This window comes from Dama dama, chromosome 5 (genome assembly GCF_033118175.1).
Source record: "Dama dama isolate Ldn47 chromosome 5, ASM3311817v1, whole genome shotgun sequence".
NCBI classification, from domain to species: Eukaryota; Metazoa; Chordata; class Mammalia; order Artiodactyla; family Cervidae; genus Dama; species Dama dama.
Window position 1 is genome coordinate 58,023,038 of NC_083685.1, and position 17,042 is coordinate 58,040,079.

The 17,042-nt window shown below is 42.1% G+C and overlaps 1 non-coding gene across 1 annotated transcript; it reads left to right on the top strand.

The window, feature by feature from the left end:
- The first annotated feature begins 887 nt into the window (after positions 1–887).
- LOC133058106 (U6 spliceosomal RNA) lies at positions 888–991 on the top strand. Its single transcript, XR_009693227.1, has one exon. It is a non-coding gene; the product is annotated as a U6 spliceosomal RNA (small nuclear RNA).
- The last annotated feature ends 16,051 nt before the right edge of the window (positions 992–17,042 follow it).

The window sequence follows — 17,042 nt, forward strand, 5'->3', positions numbered from 1 at the left end:
TTACTAAAGCTTTAATACAATCACATAGAAGACCAAACGTTTCAAAAAGTGCAAAATATTAGAAAGCTGATCAGTACTATCAATCTTTCCATGCAAACAGTCTCTTTTGCTGAGATAAAAGAATCCAGAGACACAAGGTGTTTTGTTGTTCAAGCTCCTAAACGTGAAAATGCTTTTTAAACATTGGTTTCAAATTTTAACTTTTGGTAACACCGTTTGGAACCAACAAAGCCTGGCTAGAGCCCACCGCCCTCCAGTCTGTGATGGTGAATTTAGCCATGTTTTTCACAATCTTTTTTCTCCCCTCACCTCCCCACCCCAGCCCCCCACCCCGCCTCAAACCGCACAGCAAATCTTTGGTCCAAATTGAACTCAGAAGCTTCATCTGTAGAGTGGCTGTATCTGGGGAAATAGTCTGATTGGAGCCAAGTAAGGGGCCAGACCCTAAAATTCAGCTCTTTTCCATCTTCACCCGGGACTCAAGCAGCGCAGTTTGAAAACCAAGAAAAGGAGCACAACCTCTTCTGCAGGAGAGACAGGCCAGCCACCTGAATTCTCCATCCATGCCCCTTGCAGAGCATCAGCAGCTGGTGCAGAGAGCGTGCATCTGAGTGTCTGCAGTAGCTCTCTGTTTATTTAGAGTCACTGGGGACTCTGTTAACAGACAGAATTTTGGTTGGCAAGGTCATCACCACTTTCACTATCACCAAACGTGCCCTGAAAGACTTTTATGTAGGACATTCTGCTGGCAACATGTGAGGCAAAAGATGCACACATTGGTGTCACCAAGAAACTGTGATCTAAGAGGTGCATTTCCATCTCAGCAATCTCAGTGACAAACATCCAGGCACTATCCTCCAAAAAAGTTAAACTAATAAATTAGGGGCATGCTAGCTTTGGCACATATACTAAAAGTGGAATGGTACAGGGAAGATTGGCATGGTCCCTGAAAAAGAATGACATGCAGATTAATGAAGCAATCCATATTTTTATAAGACAGATTTGATAGCAGAAAAATTTTTAATGGCTGGGTCAAAATATATGCAGATAGCAATGGTAAAAGACAAATGGTAGCCCTGGAGACAATATTTGCAGCACGCATAAGACACAATTTAATAGTTCTTGTACTAAGAGATTCTCCCATATCAGTAAGAAAAACATTCCAGTAGGAAAGTGGAAACAGGAAGTGAGCAAAGCAATTGAAGGAAGAAATATAAATGGACAATAAACATATGAAAAGATATTCAACTTCACCAAGAATCAAAAAGGTGCAAGTAAAAGCACTTGATCGTTTTTAGCATCTCAGATTGCCCTCCACCAAAAGAAAAAAAACTTAAGAAAAAGAAAAAAGAAAAAAAAAAAAAGGTGCCATTTATCAAGTGTATTTTGATTGTATTCTACTCTAAAATAAAAACTACACAAACAGCAGATAAATTAGGGGAGCAGCAGGTGTTTGTTGTGTTGTGGGAGCTGGAAAGTGTGGCATGACAGACTTGATGGCAGGAGTGGGAAGGAGAACCTGGAATCATTGGTGTATGACAGTTTGAATAAATTAATAACTGGCATCCTTACTTTGCAAAGAATTCCATATATCTGTACCCAGATGCCTTGGGTCTGGAAATATATGTATAAACTTAAATATATATATATAATTTTCCCAGTGAGTTTTATTTTTAAAAAGGAAATTATTTTTCTTAATTCGAATATGAATTTGCGCATCAAAGAACCCCACACGTTGGGACATCCCTGCTGGTCCAGTGTTAAGAATTCACCTGCCAATGCAGGGGTCCTGGGTTCCATCCCCGGCCTGGGAACTAAGACCCCACGTGTCCTGGGGTAACTAAGCCTCCCTGCCATGGCAACTGCTGAAGCCCAGGCACCTGCAGCCAGTGCTGGGCAGTGAGGGAAGCCACCGGGACGTCCGCAGCGAGAGAGCAGCCCCCGCTTGCAGCGGCCAGAGAAAGCCCGTGCGCAGCAGCGAAGACCCACCGCAGACAAACCTAAATTAAAGATAAAACCCGCACATCACCAGTTATCTAATCCAGAGGTCTCATTGTGGCCTCTGGGCCAGATTCAGTCTACTACCTGATTCTGTTTATAAAGTTTTATTGGGACAGAGTCATGTCCATCCGCTTACATGTGTCAATATAACAGCAGAGTTGAATGGTCGCAGCACTGCCTGTCCGGCCCACACAGTCTCAATCTTTACTATGCGGCTGTTTACAGAAAAAGTTTGTTCACCTCTTATCTAGTCCCACCAAACAAGATCATCACAATTATTATTGTGCATATTTCTTTTTCTAATTTTTCTGTGTGTGCATATACATTGGGGAAAAAATATAAAACCATAGTCTTTATTAGCATCCTGCAACAGAATTTGCTGCAAATGTCTGCAGTGTCCAATATGATAGCTAGTGAATACTTGTGCTTTGTGCAACTGAGAAACTGGATTTTACATTTTAATTGTATTTAACAAAGTTTAAATCGCTGCATGTGGCTAGTAGGTGCCATCACTGAATATAACTTTCTTGAAATATTTTTTACATAGCAGAAATACTCACAGACATATAGAATAAACCTATGGTTACCAAAGGAAAATGGGGAGGGATAAACTAGGAATTTAGGATTAACATACACACACTACTATATATAAAATAGATAACCAATAAGCACCTACTGTATTACACAGGGAGCTCTACTCAATATCTAGTAAAAACCTATAACGGAAGAGAATTTAAATCTATCTATATATATATATCAATATGCTGATATATATATATATAAGTGAATCACCTTGCTGTACACCTGTAACTAACACAACATAAATCAAGTATATTTCAATAAAAATTTAAAAAATAAAGAGTCAGAGAATGAATGAGATACAGGAACAAAATTGCTTAGGTGAAAAAAAATGTGATTCCGGAATGAAAGCAAAAGAACTTTCTTGAAATATTTTTATTTGCATAATATCTCAAGATAATTTTTCCAATCATTAAGTATTCTTTGTAGAGCCCCTTGCTCTGACTGTATAATATTATAATGTATGGATGTGTCATGGTCTTCTTAACCAAGCCCCTATCACTGACACAGATTATTTCCCATTTTTCACTATTATAATCAATTTCTGTGATAAGCAATTCTGTGCATACAAATATTTGTACATGTCTATGACGACTGACTTAGAATAAATTCCCAGATGCAGAACTGTTTGATCATAGAGCAATAAATATTCTTCAGATTCTTGAAATGTATCATCAAGTTGCTAGAGAGGTCTTTTCACACTTCTTAATCAACAGCAATGTAGGAAAATGCTTGTTCCCCACACTCTTCCCTGTGTATTTGAAAAATTATCTCCAAAGGCTCTCTCCCTTCTCTCCTCTACCGGGCCTGAAATCAAAGGAATAACTGAGTAAGGCTTTCTATGACAACCGATCAATGTGCTGAGAGAGGTGGGGCAGAGAGCAAAATGGAACATTTTCCATTGAAATTTTCTACACAATCAAGGCTTCGGGGCAACTTGGTTAATTTGGGCAATCACTTCTGAGCTTCCTGCTGAGGAAAATGTCCTTATTCTGTGGCAGATTGCAACATTGAAATGTTCTTGCTTGGGGGTGATTAAGAGTTAAATGAACTTGTGTGGGGGAAAGTGAAATAGGTATGCAAATGGGAAGGAGGAAACTAATTCCTTTTCTCCCTCCAGCCCCCATCCCCCAGGGTGGAAATTTTAAGCAATACTTAACATAGAGATTTGAAAAGACCCTGATGTTGGGAATGATTGAAGGCGGGAAGAGAAGGGGGCGGCAGCGGATGAGATGGTTGGATGGCATCACTGGCTCAATGGACATGGGCTTGAGCAAGCTCTGGGAGTTGGTGATGGACAGGGAAGCCTGGCGTGCTGCAGTCCATGTGGTCGCAAAGAGTCAGACACGACTGAGCAACTGAACTGAACTGAACATAGAAATCTGGATAGAGAAATGAGGAAGTTAGAGGTAAACACCAAGTGGTATAAATAAAGGTGAGATGAGGTGAATCAGAGAAGCGTTTTCTGGTCAAACACAGTCTTGAATCTTACTCTGCCATCTCATCATGGAATCTGTATCTCTCTGAGCCTCAGTTTTTTTTTTTTTCATGAAAATTATCAACTTTATGATAAGGATTGGGCTTCCCAGGTAGCTCAGTGGGTAAAGAATCTGCCTGCAATGCCAGAGACGCAGGAGATGCGGGTTTGACCCTTGCATCAGGAAGGTCCCCTGGAGGAGGGCATGGCAACCCGCTCCAGTATTCTTGCCTGGAGAATCCCCCTGGGCAGAGGGGCCTGGAGGGCTACAGTCCATGGGGTTGCAAAGAGTCAGACACGACTGAAGCAACTAAGCCCACACACACACGTACACACACGATAAAGGTTATTAAAAAGTATCTATATGAAATGTTCAGTGGAGGGCCTGGCTCATGTTTATAGCACCTACAAGGATGAGGGAGCGCCCTGAGTAGGGTAGAGCTAACTTTCTCTGACATCTAAAACCGGGTGCTGCATTCTCCTGGGTGTGGGGCCACCCACCCCTTTTCACACCGAGCATCCTTACCACCAACTGGCAGGTGCCTTTCCCCAGGGTTTATAACACAGCTGTAGCCCACGTGGTTCTCAAAGAGCAAGGGCCCTTCTTGTAATATTCCTAAAAGTCAAATAACCTAGCTTTAGGATGGCCTGGGCTACTCACTGACCTTGAGATTTGTGGGTGGGGGTAGCTGTCCCCTTCTCTGCCTTAATAATCACTTTCTTCCCAATAACTGATTATAAGGACGTGCCCAAGAATGCCTATATGTTTAGACCTTTTCCCATCAATGTCTTTAAGATGTACCAGTTTCATAACTGTTGTTGTAATCTGGGGTTCTCATTTCTTCCATCCAACACCCCCAAGAACACCAATACTATAACACCAAGTGACACTGTTTTATAACATAGAAAGAAGACACATTGATTCCATTTGTGGGCAAATATATTCCTCTCCTGTTCTTACAGATCTTTCCCCTGCTTTTAAATCAACAAAGGTCAGCAGTGACTGGAAAAATGTCCACAGGGAAGAATAAAGCTGGTATGAAAGACAGTCAAAAGCAGGCTCACCAGAATTCCAACCACAAGGACCCCCCTGCTGCCCTGACACTACCCATATGTGTACACACACACACACACACACACACACACACAATCTGTTTTTAACCAATTCCTCACTTAGCACAATGCTAACATCTCCCAGAACCCTTGTGTGATTTTCTTTAGGAAATAACAGTCAATATGCTATTCAGAAGCTAGGGAGTTCTCTCTGTCTCTTGCATTGGTAATATTGTATTGGCAAAGATGAAATTACATAATCTAGACAACCTCGTGGCAACCAGAGAAATCTTCTACTGCTCTGGTCAAGGGTCAGATACTGCAGGAGTAGCGTCCGTCTTTTACCAACTTCACAGTGGTTGCTGGAAGCACCAGCCAAGTTTCTGAAGCAAAAAGTCAGCCATGAAAAGCACTGCAACCCAATCTAAGTATTACGACAGCTGGTTTAATTACTAACAGGAGAAAGCTGATTTTTTTCCCTGTAGAGCCCAGAAAGTGAGTGAAAAGGTTACATTTTCATCAAGCTGTGTGTGGGTAGGGCACGCAAAACCAGTCCCCGCTTGCTTAAGAGGAAACAGAAATCCTGGGTGTGGACGGACTTTCAAGTTCAGGCCTGGAGACCAGTGATGGGATTGCCCCAGATTGTCTGCCTTCGTGAAGCCTTTCCTGGGTGCACACAGGGGAACAGTCCCCAACCTTCAGGGCAATCCTTTGGCTGTCCTCATTCACCATGTTCCCCACTCTATTTACCTAATATGTTCCCCAGCAAAAAAAAATTAGTTAATACATTCACACATGAAACTCATTATGATGGAATTAAAGTTTTGCTTGCTTCTTTCCACAAATTGAATTACTGAGACTCAGATTGAATTCTAAAAAATCTCTTCTTGAGTCATTCCATGAAGAAAATGAATTACACGTGTTGCAAGCCTTGAGTGCCATGGTTTCCTTATGTGGCCGCCACGGCAGGGAGCTACATGCTCCGGGGGAGTGGGTGACCCTGTGTGACAGAAATCAGAAAAGGGGGGTGGGAACTTCCACCGCATCTTTAAAATAGCCCCTCTGGAGCACAGAACTCCAGAGAGTGACACAACTGATCTTGTAGCTGAGATTTAGACAGTCTTAAGTCAACCAGTCATAGACTGGTTTAGTTGTGACTCCCTTGAGAGATTGTAATGTCTGTCATGTCTTGGACATTTTGCAGGTTCCAAATCATAAAATAGAATGTCCAGAATATTCTCAATGGCTCTATTTACATCATCCATTTTAACCAGCATGTCAGCATTTATGTTGCTGGAGAATAGCTTTGGGAACTATTGCCCTGAATACAAATTAACAATGGAATGCACCGACCCAATAGCACAGGGTAGGGGGGAAAACGAAATACTTTCCCCCCAAACTCTAGATGAACTATGTGTGAGAGTGTGCTTGTATGCCAGTAGGCATTAATCAACTGATATTGGCCAACACAATTAAAACTCAGTTCGTGGGAAGCGTATACTACATTAAGATTTTTCCCCAGTGGTATTTCTGAGCAGGATGCTTTTATCCAAAGTACAATGAAACATGCAATGATGAAATTCTACAGCTCGTCACTATTTTCAAGTACCTTGTAGGTTAGAGGTACCATGGGAAATACAAAATAATCAACCCCAGGTCCCACCTTCAGGGTATTAAGAAATTCTAGATTTTCCCCAATAACAGAAAAAATTAAAATACAGCCAGTTCCCACCCACCCTCTGCCGCCATTTGTGGTCAAAAATAGAAAGAAAGCCATACTCTGTTGAAACACATTATTATTTGCTTAAAAAATTATATAAACAGATGCCAGCATAGTAATCTTAAAGTATGGTGGAACTGGATGTTCTTCGTTCATACCGACCGACAAATAGAGTCAAAGAACATTTGGATGACTTGCCCAGAGTCCCACAGCTATATAATGGATCCAGTGGCACAGGAAAGCAGCTTTTAGACTCTCAGATGGAGACCCTTGGATGTACACCGTGAGTACCAGTCTGGGATTTGGTCTGGCTCTAAAATGCTGGGACTCTCCAAGGACTCTGTGACCATTAACCATACCCCTGTCGTTCCTTTTTAATGAATAAAATCACTCGCATGAACAAAAATAATAGTTTCATTAAGATGGAGAAAATGGCACATTTCATTACTAAAAATGATGGCAGGCCTTACTCACTTTAGGGAACTTTTTATAGTTAAAATTTTAATATTAAGAGATCTTAGCTATTTGCCTAATGAGGAAAAGCAGCTAGTCTATTATTGCATAATATTTGTGTGCATGCTAAGTCACTTCAGTCGTGTCCAACTCTTTGCGACCCTATGGACTGCAGCCCTCCAGGCTCCTCGTCCATGGGATTCTCCAGGCAGGCGTACTGGAGTGGATTGCCATTCCTTCTCCAGGGGATCTTCCTGACCCAGGGATCGAACCCACGTCTCTTATGTCTCCTGCATTGGCAGGCGGGTTCTTTAGCACTAGAGCCATCTGCAATTACCTATTAACTCTCCTTCTATCAGTGAGCAAACTGTTGCGTCCTTGTACTGAGGCATGTGTAGAAACTGCCCTGTTTTAAACTCTGCCATTCTAGTTGATAGAATGCATTTCCCATCATTGGAATGATGTTTTAAACTGACCATTTGATGTTAATATCATCACATTGAAAAATTGCTAAGCGCTTCCTAAGAATCCAAGGTCAAGGGAATACTTTCAAATCAACACGTGAGGCTTGGTTAGCAATGGTTTTGGGTCCAGCCTTAAGCTCAGCTTGTGAGGTGCAAAAAGAAACTTTGAGCCTGTCTCTATGACATGTGCTCAGTTGCCTTTGCTTCAGCCTGCCTCCTGGCCCCTGCTTGCTAGGTCCTGGGAAGTCAGTAATTGTATTAGCAGACAGCAGTAATAGTGATAAAATGTGACATTTGTATTGATAGTACTCTGAAACCTTGTTTCAATGCACTTTTCCACACTATCTCTGTAACCCTGAGGGAGGCAGAAAACAATATTATTATGACAAAACTGAGGTTCAGAAAATGTAAGTGGCCTGAAATTTGACAGAGGGCAGACCCAGGACTAAAATCCAGGTTATCAGAAGCTCAGTCTGGGGCTATTCCTCCATGGCGAGGAAGGACATGTAGAGATCGTTCAGTCTTAAGTCACCTTAGGGATGGGAGATTTCTATGTCTGTTCCCCTGATGACCCCAAAAGCGGTCTCTGGCTTCTGGGTATCCCTGACTGCTCTTATCTTACCTGACATGGGTCATGCCCACATCTTACCCTACCAACGTTCATGAACTTCCTTCTCTGTGCACTAGTCTGTCTTTTTGGCACTTTGATATGTCAATCATGGGCTACTTTACTGCCCCAGTTTTAATTTTGGGATAAATTGGAGGAAACAGGAAACTTTGGACCACAAGTTTTTGAGTCTGTCCCTTGATTTTCAGTCCCAACCCTCTGTCAAATCTGAAAACATCTCATTGTAATAGGAAAACAATATCATTAGCATTTATTGGGCACTTAGGATGTTAGGTATGATGCTGAAAACATAGAATGTTCTTAATATCCCAACCAGGTACGAAATTGCAGGGATTTAATCTTAGACCATCCAGTTCAGAACCCACAGTCTTAGATGGGATGGTACCATTGTTTTCCATGAAGACCATATTTGTAAGTTTTGTGTAACTAGAGTATTTAGATATCTCTTCAAAAGCGTGGGATCCTGGGACTTCCCTGGCGGTCCAGTGGTTAAGACTCTGTGCTTCCAATGAAAGGCGAGTGAGTTCGATCCCTGATCGGAGCACTAAGATCCCACGTGCTGTGCAGTGCGGCCAAAAAAATAAAAGAAAAATAAAGAATTATAAAGATATATTCTTTTTAAAAAGTAAGGGATCCTGTTTTCTTCCCCTGCTGGGGCATAAACACAGACTACAAACATACATAATGAATAGCTGCCACTGATATTTCCATCATAATTGGGGGTTAAATATCGAATAAATTGTTCCATTTAGAAGGGTTTATTCTGTCCTAACTTTTCCAGTAGTTTGTTTCAGACAGATTTTTTTAAATAGTGGGAGGAAACAGTATCATGGTAGCTTTTGAAAGTCTATGTGGGAAATTAACTGCAAATATTAAAAAGATCACTCATGCACTGTTAGCTTTCATTTTTAACCCCCAAACAACAATAGGAGTATATATGACTCTTTTTGCTCTGTTATCTTTCTTATACTTTCCTCTCTGAAAATAAGCCCATTAATAAGGAGGCATGAAAGGAAAATGCAGACGTCTCAAGACAAATTACACTCCAAGTTTTTTTAAGAAACAATTTTATCAAGATGAGTTTGCGTATAAAAACATAACTAGCAAATGAACGTATTAGGGAAGCGTGGCCATTAGGCATGTTTTTATTATGCAATAATTTATCCATGAACAGTTTATATTTCATCTCCATATTACAGCATTTCTCCCCTGTCACTGGGAGTACTCAAGCAGAATTGAATGTATTTATGCTCATCAGTCTGGAAAGTTTCTGAAGGGAGTTTGCAGTGGGTAGGAAACTGAGTTAGATTGGACTACAAGGTCTTTTCTAATCTGAAGATTCTATAATTTCCAGCTTAGACAACTGACATGAGGTCAGTGTCTCATAGACTTCATGTCATAGTGAAAGAGAAGGATCTGGTGATGGGACGCATTCATGGACTGTCCTGGAACCTGAGCCAGTCTGCTCAGCTTTACCAGTTGATTCCACCACTTACTAGCTCTGTGTCCCTGTGCGAGTTACGTCCCCTGTCTCTACCTCAGTTTCCTCATCTGTAATTTGAGGATAATAATAATATTAATAGCACTGACCTCATAGAGATGCTGTGAGGAGTAAATGAGTGAATGTAAGCAGAGTGCTTCAAATGGCCCCTGGCACATGGGAAATGTTCTGTAATTCTAGTTATGCCATTATTTTCCAAGAACAATGGGGTTAGATTGTTCATTTCAAAAACAAGGTCTTATCAGCACCTTCTTGTTGCCTCTGACATGAAACAAACGGCAGTCCATTCTGAGCTTAATGAAGGTGAGGTTAGAGCTCATAGCTTGTCGGAAGGAAAGGAGATAAGGAGGAGAAGGGGAGAGGTAAAACGAGGGATTATATTTAAAGGAAACAGAAATGTCTGACGTTCAGGGAGAGAAATGGAATTTCCATAGGAGTGATGATTTTAGGTGATGCTGGGCATGACAGTCTGATAGGAGGAGAGAGAAAGCTCATGGTACACACTCTAATTTTGCACACAAACTTACACACATGCTCCATAGCAAACAGATTTGGGAATAAGAGGTCTGTTTGTATCTCAAGGTTTCTATAGTAGCAGATATTAATATTTATTCCTTATACTAACCTATGGCTTCCGTTGGTAGTTCAAGTCCGGAGATATGCCCTGAGACTCTGCTATAGTACTGAGCACCGTGCGAGGTACTGTGGAGGAAAGAGGATGCGGTCCTGTGGTGCTCAGCCTGGAAGGGGACCTGAGAAGGCAAATCCTGTAAATTTCACTCAGGGTGCCAAGGGCCGTAATCAAGCTGTGCGGTACACCGTGGATCTCGGAGGAGGCCCCCTGACCCATCTTAGAGGAACAGGACAGATGCCTAAGAGGAGGGGAAAGCCTAGCCTTGAGCCAGCTCTTAGGCTGATGAAGGAAGGAGCCAAACAGACAAAACAAAGCAAAACAAAACCCCAAGGAAAGTAGACTTCTGATAAGTTTGTCATTTTCTCCATCAACTTTGAAATCTAACAGAACTGGTTCTGCTACTTATGAGTTATGTGATTTGGGGTAAGATACTTGATTTTCTCTTAACTTCAGTTTTGTCATCTCTGAGGCAGCCTCTAGCTCACTGGGTTGTTCCAGGAATTAGGGAGACAATGTGCTCAAAATCCATGTGCTTGACACAAGGGGTGGTTGTTCAGTTGCTAAGTCATGTCTGACGCTGATCTGACCCCATGGACTATAGCCTGCCAGGCTCCTCTACCCTCCAGGCCTGGTTTCCCAGGCAAGAATACTGGAATGGGTAGCCATTTCCTCCTCCAAGAGATCTTCCCGACCCAGGGATTAAACCTGTGTCTCCTGCACTGGCGGGTAGATTGTTTACCACCTAAACCACCAGGGAAGCTCTGACATAAGGGGTGTGTGCAGGCTTATTTTGAGTATCAGTGGCATTAAATCACTCATACTAAAATATGATAAAAGAGTAAGTGATCATTTGTTGAATTTAGAGTAGGAAATAATGTCAAGGAAAGCCAAAAGTAGCATAAGAAACTCAGTGTTAAGGCCCACGTGTCAATTCTTGTCCTAGCCAACTTGTTGCCAGAATTTAATTATCAAAAATCTCTACATTATAAATTTGGCCTTTGGGGATATTTAACACTGCATCTTTGACTATTATCTTCTGTTTTAACCAAAATCTATTTTTAAAAATAATTTTATTTATTTGTGGCTGTGCTGGGTCTTCTTGCTGCTCCGGTTTTTCTCTAGTTGTGGCCAGTGGGGGCTACTCTCCAGTAGAAGTGCGTGGGCTTCTTATTGTGGTAACTTCTCTTGCTGCAGAGCGCGGGCGCCAGAGCACAAGCTCAATAGTTGCTCACAGGCTGAGCTGCTCCGCAGCATGCGGGATCTTCCTGCATCGGTGATGGAACCCGGGTTCCTGCATTGGCAGGCAGACTCCTCACCCCTGAGCCATCAGGGAAGCACCTTCTAAAGTCCATTTGAAGATTCCAGTCTTCCCTGGGCCAAGGAAGAAAGGGAAAGGGACTTGAATTGCTACTCATTGAGCTCGTTTTGCTTTGTGAAAGAAAAAAACAGCCGTGTCCGGGGTCAGGTTCTTAACTCCACTCACCTCTGAAGAATTCCTCTTAGTCTTTCCTCTGCCTGATGCGAGGTGCTTTGTCTATGTCTACAGTAGGGGAAATGGGGGCCACATGCCCCAGGGGGCATGAGACAGACTGTAAGGAATCTAAAGAAAGGAGGAGATTCAGGAGACAGAGTCAGAGGCTCCTTGTGCACTTTTCCCCCCCAAGTCCCCTTGGAGTGGCTTGTCCCTGAAAGTTACCTGCTTGTTCCCTTGATGATTTTTTGCCCTGTCTTGGCTCTCAGTGGAGCTCAGTCTGCTCTATGGCTAAACACCTGACTGCTGCTGTCTGGTGAGATGACCTGGGCTGGGGAGGGTCAACTGGGGAACGTGCGAGCTCCTGACACCCGTGTCCTGATCACTGATGCAGGCCAGCCCGGGAAGCCGTCAAGCACCGCAGCCCTGAAGGGTAGTCGTCCCCAAGGAGGGCTGCCACATAGCGAGGCACTTGACCTAGAGCAGAGACCAGAGGGTTTGAGGGTAGGGAGAGGATGCCGGGGAGAAGGCAGTGGCACCCACTCCAGTACTCTTGCCTGGAAACTCCCATGGACGGAGGAGCCTGGTGGGCTGCAGTCCATGGGGTCGTGAAGAGTCGGACACGACTGAGCGACTCCACTTTCACTTTTCACTTTCATGCATTGGAGAAGGAAATGGCAACCCACTCCAGTGTTCTTGCCTGGAGAATCCCAGGGACGGGGGAGCCCGGTGGGCTGCCATCTATGGGGTCACACAGAGTCGGACACGACTGAAGAGACTTCGCAGCAGCAGCAGAGGATGCAGGCCACTGTTGCAAGCCAATATGGAAATAGGCAGTTACCCTTCGGAAATGATTTACAATTTATCTATATCTATTATCTTTCTTTCTATCCTATATCTATCTGCTGCTGCTGTGGGCATGGTCAATCATGTCTGACTGTTTGCAACCCCATGGACTGTAGCCCGCCAGGCTCCTCTGTCCATGGGGATTCTCCAGGCAAGAATACTGGAGTGGGTTGCCGTTCCCTTCTCTAGGGTATCTTCCCAACCCAGGATTGTGTCTCTTGCATCTCCTTCATTGGCAGGCAGATTTTTTTTTTACCACTGAGCCACCTGTGGAGCCCTAATCTAGGGTCATTCATCTATCTTTCTACCTATGATCTATTTATTATCTATCAATCAATCATCTACCTACCTACATATCTATATATGTGTGTATGTTTGGAGGTGGGATGGTGTAAGCTAAGTTTGGAGACACTGCTGTTTTTTAAATTGAAGTATAGTTGACTTAACAATGTTGTGTTAGTATTTGGTGTACAGCTAAGTGATTCCAATTCATATATATATTATATATAATTTATATATATATTCTTTTTCATATACTTTTTATAATAAACTGTACTATAAATATAGTTTATATATAATATATTGTGTTTATATTTATATGAATATTTACTAATAAAATTAAATATTTATTAATGTTTATATAGTATAATACATTATACTATAAATACATAGTTTATTATAAGATATTGAATACAGTTCCTTTTGCTATACAGTAGGATCTTGATGTTTATCTACTTTATCTATAGTAATGTGTATCTGCTAATCCCAAACTCCTAATTCCCAACCTCCTTCCCCACCACCGTTCCCCTTTGGTAGCTATAAGTTTATTTTCTAGAGGCACTGCTATTTTAAAACCTACCTATAATTTGCACCCATTAGTCTAGAGGTGGAGACAGACTTCATCTTCAGGGAAATCATCCTTATGATTGGGAAAACACTGTAATAGGCTTTTTGGTCAAACAAAGACAGGAGCATGCTTCTATTCTGGAAGAGACAGGTTAAGACAGGGGAAAGCTAAACTGCTCTCCAGGGTTTTTTGTTTTTTTTTTCTCTAATAGATTTGATGACTTCAGAGGAGAGAGATGTAGGTCAGAGCAGAGAGGGAAGGGCGCTCCCAGGGAGCAGGGAAGCTGGTCTAACACCACAGTGGCCGGCAGGGGTTCAGAAAGGAGTTTAATTGTGAGGGATTCCTGTAAGATGACGATGACCAATGGGCTTAACAAGCGATGGTATCAAGTTTTCTATCCTCTGTCTGTGGTGTGACTCTGCAGGCTGTCCTGGACTTTTGGTAAAGTCTGTCACCCTCTGTAGCCAGTGTCCCCCTTCCCAGGTCACTGTCTTATCATGGCAGAGGGGCTTGCATAACTCGATGACGCTATGAGCCATGCCATGTAGGGCCACCCAAGACAGATGGATCATAGCAGAGAGTTCTGACAAAACATGATCCACTGGAGGAGGGAATGGCAAACAGCCCGGTATCCTTGTTGTGAGAACCTCATGAACTGTATAAAATGACAAAAAGATATGACATGAAAAGACGAGTCCCCCAGGTCAGAAGGTGTCTAAGATGCTACTGGGGAAGAGCGGAGGAAAACCACTAACAGTCCCAGAAAGAATGAAGCAGCCGGGCCAAAGCAGAAATGCCGCTCAGTTGTGAATGTGTCTGGTGATGAAAGTAAAATCTGATGCTGCAAAGAACAGTATTGCATAAGAAGCTGAAATGTTAGGTCCATGAATCAAGGTAAATTGGATATGGTCAAACAGGAGGTGGTAAGAATAAACATTGACATCCTAGGAATCAGTGAACTAAAATGGACAGGAAGGGCGAATCTCACTCAGATGACCATTATATCTACTACTGCGGGCAAGAATCCCAGAAAAGAAATGGAGTAACCCTCATAATCAACAAAAGAATCCAAAATGCAGTATTTGGGTGCAACCTCAAAAATGACAAAATGATCTTGGTTCATTTCCAAGGCAAGTCATTCAACGTCATGGTAATCCAAGCCTATGCCCCTACCACTGATGCCAAAGAAGCTGAAGTTGATCAGTTCTTTGAAGAACTAGAAGACCTCCTAGAACTAACACCAAGAAAAATGATGTTCTATTCATCATCGGGGATTGGAATTCAAAAGTAGGAAGTCAAGAGATACCTGGAGTAACAGGCAAGTTTGGCCTTGGAGAACAAAATGAAGCAGGGCAAAGGCTAACTGAATTCTGCCAAGAGAATGCATTGGTCATAGCAAATACCCCTTTTCAACAACACAAGAGATGACTTTACACATGGACATCAGCAAATGGTCAATACTGAAATCAAACTGATTACATTCTTTGTAGCCGAAGATGGAGAGGCTGTATACAGTCAGCAAAAACAACACCTGAAGCTGACTGTGGCTCAGATCATCAACAGCTCATAGCAAAATTCAGGCTTAAACTAATGAAATCAGGGAAAACCACTAGGCCAGCCAGGTGTGACTTAAATCAAATCCCCTATGAATATACAATGGAGGTAATGAATAGATTCAAGGCATTAGAACTCATAAACAGTGTGCCTGAAGAACTATGGACAGAGGTTCATAATATTGTACAGGAGGCAGCGAACAAAACTATCCCAAAGAAAAAAAAGCAAGACGGCAAGGTGGTTATCTGAGGAGGCCTTACAAATAGCTAAAGAAAGAAGGGAAGCAAAAGGCAAGGGAGAAGGGAAAGGTATATCACCTAAATGCAAATTTCCAAAAAGCAGCACAGAGAAACAAGAAGGCCTTCTTCAATGAAAAGTGTATAAAGCTAGAAGAAAACAACAGAAGGGGAAAGACTAGAGATCTCTTCAGGAAAATTGGAAAATCAAGGGAATATTTTGCCCATTGATGAGCACAATAAAGAATATAAATAGTAGAGACCTAGTAAACTTTGAAGAGATCAAGAAGAGATGAAAAGAATACATGAAAGAACTGTACAGAAAATATCCAAATGAACTGGATAACTACGATAGTGTGGTCAGCCACCCAGAGCCAGACATTCTGGAGAGCGATGTCAAGTGGGCTTAGGAAGCACTGCTGTTAATAGAGCTAGCTAGTAGATATGACAGAATTGTAGTAGAACTGTTCAGATCCCTAAAGGACGATGCCATCAAGGTGTTTCACTGAATATGTCAGCAAATCTAGAAGACCCAGCAGTGGCCACAGGACTGGAAAAGGTCAATCCTCATCCTAATTTCCAAGAAGGGTAGTACTAAAGAATGTGCTAACCATTGGATTATTGCAGTCATCTCTCATTCTAGTAAAGTCACCCTTAAAATCTTGCATGCTAGACTTCAGCATTATGTGAACCAAGAACTTACAGATGTCCAAGCTGGGTTTAGAAAAGTACAAGGAACCAGAGATCAAATTGCCAACATTTGCTGGATCATAGAGAAAGCTAGGGAATTGCAGAAAAACATCTACCTCTGTTTCATCAACTACACCAAAGCCTTTGACTGTGTGGATCATAATAAACTGTGGAAAGCTCTTAAAGAGATGGGAATACCAGACTATCTTACCTGTCTCCTGAGAAATCTATATGTGGGTCAGGGAGCAACAGTTAGAACCCTGATGGAACAACTGATTGGTTCAAGATTCAGAAAGGAGTACAACAGGCATGATTTTCTCTCTGGTTCTAAACACCTCAACTCTCTTCTACTTGTTTTCTGAGCTTTCTTCTCAATGCTTCCTTGTGTTTCTGTGGGCTTCTTTATCACCTTTCTAAAGATAAATATTTTATTTGAAAATTTTAAAATTTTATATTGGAATATAGTTGATTTACAAAGTTGTGTTAGTAGGTGTACAGCAAAGTGATTTAGTTATCCATGCACATGTAACTATTCTCTTTCAAATTCTTTTCCCATTCAGGTCATTACAGAGTATTGAGCATAGTTCCCCGTACTATACAATAGGTCCTTGTTGGTTCTCTATCTTATATATAGTAGTGTGTGTGTGTTCATCTCAAGCCCCTGATTTATCCCTCCTCTGCTGCCTTTTCCCTTTGGTAATCCTAAACTTTGTTTCTAAGTCTGGTTTCTATTTCAGCTCACCTTAAAAAAAAAATTATTTCTTTATTTCCCTTTTGGCTGTGCTGGATCTTTGTTGCTGTGCAGGCTTTTTTTCTCTGATTGTGGAGAGCAAGGGTTTCTCTCTAGTGGGGGTGTGCGCGCCTCTCTGGCTGCAGACCGTGGGCTCT